The following is a 3,580-nucleotide window of genomic DNA, read 5'->3' as shown; positions in this document are numbered from 1 at the left end:
ACTGTCTTTGGCCTCCCTCTAACAGCTGTTAGAAGCTGTTTGGTTGCAGTGCAAATCTGCTCCAAATTTTGTCTGCTCCAGTTTTGATAAATTCCTCCCAATGAATCAAAGGAGTAACTAAATGCTGAATTCAGGTGGGGCCGAACACAGTTTCAATTACTGAGAGAGTTGGAAGTCAAACAGGATCTGCAGTGTTATCTGTATGGAAAACCTATATTGCTCTCAGAGTCGTGTGTCATGGAGGTACTTTGTATTAAAAACGTAAATATATGAAACATCAGTTTAAAAATGTATTAACTCAATACAATTTCAATTGCTGATTAAATCATTTTCAATGGATGCTGCTCCTGGAGGTTCAAGATTTTATTTTCCTGCAGAATCAGCTGGTCCCCTGAGCGATGGTCCTGACTTTCTGTTTTAGGGTGGCTCCTTTCCCTTGCACTGTCCTATGGAGCCACCCTTGTGTAAGCTGCGTGTCTTCACAAATGCGCATGCACAGCAAGGCACAGCATTCCCCTGCTCTCCGTTACTCCCTTTTCCAAGCTAGTAGATGGAGAGCTGCTGCAGACTGTTAAGGGTTATAAAGTGAAGTGAATAACTCAGTCGAAGTGAATAGCCAAAGTTTGGCTATTCACTTGAGCTCAGTACGGCTGATGTCAGTCGTACATTGGCTGCCTTTGGCCTCACTTCAGTCAGCCGAACCTTCTCTGTTATTGTTTAATGACAGATCAGCTTCCCCAGGTCATTTGGGGACGCTGATCTGTCATTACAACTGGGTGGAGCCAGCTGTGAGATCACGGCTGGCTCGGCCAGCTGTCATTTGCGAGGCGTATGGCCGGCTTCGGCGGTCACTTCGGCTCAGTCGAGCCGAAGCATATGCCTTATGCATATGCCTATAGTGAATAGCCCATATAGCAGCCCTTTGGTTCAACTAAACTGAAGGGCTCGGCTGGATCCTTCAGCTCCTTTGTGAATAGACCCCTGTTGTTTTGCTTGTATTCTTGGTCTGGACAGGAAGTTCAGGGAAACTGTGCTAAGAGAGTTGGAGCTGTTCAAAAACATGATGACTGCGTTGGGGCAAAAAGTTAATGAAATACTTTGCTGGGCAATTTATATTTGTTTGATCTGGATGCATTACTGAAAAAAGATTGTAGGGTTTAATACTACTTGAAGTCAGCTAGTGATTAATGTTGGCTCACTAGCTGTTGAAATAATGACAGAAGTGAGTAAAGTGCACAGTAGATCTGTACCACGGGGCTTCAGTGTGTTATTCAGTATCTGGGTTCCCCGGCAGCTATTTGTAGCCATCAGGAATGTGTATTTGATGGCAATGTGAGGCTTTTCTCCGCAGGACAGAATCTGCCTTTTATTACCAGGCTGATGGAGGCGGCAGATGCCTCAGGACCACTTCACACAAGAAAACAGATCAGAAGACATCTCCCGCTTGGAGAGCTGCAATGATGATGGCTTGTTACCATGGTAACTCCGGATCTGAAATGTGTGCAATTAATGGAGCCCTCCTGTGCCCGACTGTAATTTTCCTAACTCGCGTTACTTAATGTAAAGTTGGTAAATTTGCTGTGATTGTAAATAAAAATATTTTGCAATATGTAGGGTGATATTATTGCTGACCTCGTTCTCAATATGCAGTGTGCATGGCTATTACACTTACCGTCACCGACCTGGAACAAGTCTGCATATCATGAAAGTTGGGGAAAAGACAGAAAACCTTATCTGCATATTGCTTTTAGGCTAGTGACCCTGCACTGCTGTCAGAGGAAAGAATAAATAGTTGAATCTCCCAGGGGACCAGTTGCATGTAGCACTCTCTCATCTGCGCTGTGATTGTGCAATAAAAGCTAATTTTTATTCCATTTCTAAAGGCTGTCAGATCCACCCCAGGCTAAAGCTCAATTTAAGGGTGCTCCTATAGGGAAGCTGAAGCACAGCACTGAGTCAACTGCCTGCTCTGTAGCCAACTCCCCCTCTCCAGTCTGCACTGTCCCTGTCTGCTATTTTGGAAAGAGAGACCACAGTACTAGCTGGCGGGTCATGTTGTTGTGAATGTTGGCACTTGTCTTTAGCATGTGGCAATTCACAACAATACAAACCAGGAACTAATATTCTAGTCTCTCTCAGATAACTAAGCCCAGATTTACATGCCTGCTATTCTGGGAGCGAGACTAGAGTAGTACTGTAGCTGATGGCTTATGTTTTTGTGGATGAGGGTGCTCTTCTCCAGGTCACCGTCATTCACAATAATGCAAGCTGGAAGCTAGTACTATAGTCTCTCCCCCCAGAATAACAGGTAGACAGGCGGGTCTGGGCTCAGTTGTCCACCTACATACAAGGAAGATGGCAGGGAGATAAAGCAGCAGAGGTACAAGGCTTCAGATGGCACCAGCCACAAAATGACAGGCTGACAGCTCTGCTCCCGAATGTGAACAAAGGGGCGGAGCGAGTCATGACGTCACAGGACTTCCCTGGCCCAGCTGGCACTTATCTGCTGGTCTGGCGGATGTCTGGTCTAATTCTCTTGGTAAAGCAAGTTTCAGATGATGGAATGGAGGAGATTAAAAAAAACTCCCATGCCCAGTGACCATGAGCCAAATGAGGAGGATTTAATGACTCATATGTCTGCAGTACAGACATGAGACCTATGAAGACCCCTAATGACTGGAAAGAAAGGAGTATCAGCAACAAAGTCATAGTGGGGCACCTGCATTTTTTTTTTCAAAGGGGGGTGAAGTCTAAATCTCTGGGAGAGACAAGATGATCCCTAGTCACACTGGCACTTCTGATAGAGACCATAATTGGCAAGTTCATCACACATTATACAGGTATGGTCTACTGTTGTCACCATCAGGAAGCAAGTCCTAAGAAATGTAGACAGCAAGAGGCTGCAAAGAAGCACTGAGATGCAACAAATGAGGAAAAAGGATAAAACAAGAACACTATGTTGCCAAAAATGCGTGTGCTTCTGATCATCACACCTATATGAGCTTGTTGGGCATCCCATTTCAATGGCCAATTAGGAGTGTGTCTGGGGTAATTCGTGCCCATTCAAGAGTTTTTGTTAGGTCAAGTACTGATCAGGATGGTTAGAATAAGAAGACCTGACTTGCAACCAGCGTTCCCGCTCATCCTATAAGTGTTCAGTAGGGTTGAGGTCAGGGTTCTGTGCAGGCCATTCAAGTTCCTCCACACCAAACTTTATCAAACTATGTCTTTATGGAGTTGAATTTGTGCACAGGGGCCCAGTCATGCTGAAACATAAAAGGGCCTTCCCCAGAAAAGGGCCTACCCCAAGATTGGAAGGCCACAATTGTCTAACAAGTCTTTGTATGCTGTAGCATTAGGGAGGGGTATCCATATACTTTTGTCCATATAGTGTAGTTTATATTTAAAAAATGGCAATTGTTTATGATGCATTAGCAAATTACTTAGTCAGGTTTTATCTTTAATTTGATTTATACAATACCTCTGTGCTCCATTAATCAGCTAAATTTAACTCCAATATATATATATTTTTGTATTATTATTATTATTATACAGAATGTATATAGCGCCAACAGTTTGC

The sequence above is a fragment of the Nanorana parkeri genome, unplaced genomic scaffold (genome assembly GCF_000935625.1).
Source record: "Nanorana parkeri isolate BGI_ZX_2015 unplaced genomic scaffold, ASM93562v1 scaffold566, whole genome shotgun sequence".
In the NCBI taxonomy this organism is placed as follows: Eukaryota; Metazoa; Chordata; class Amphibia; order Anura; family Dicroglossidae; genus Nanorana; species Nanorana parkeri.
Note: the sequence above shows the minus strand (reverse complement) of the source record.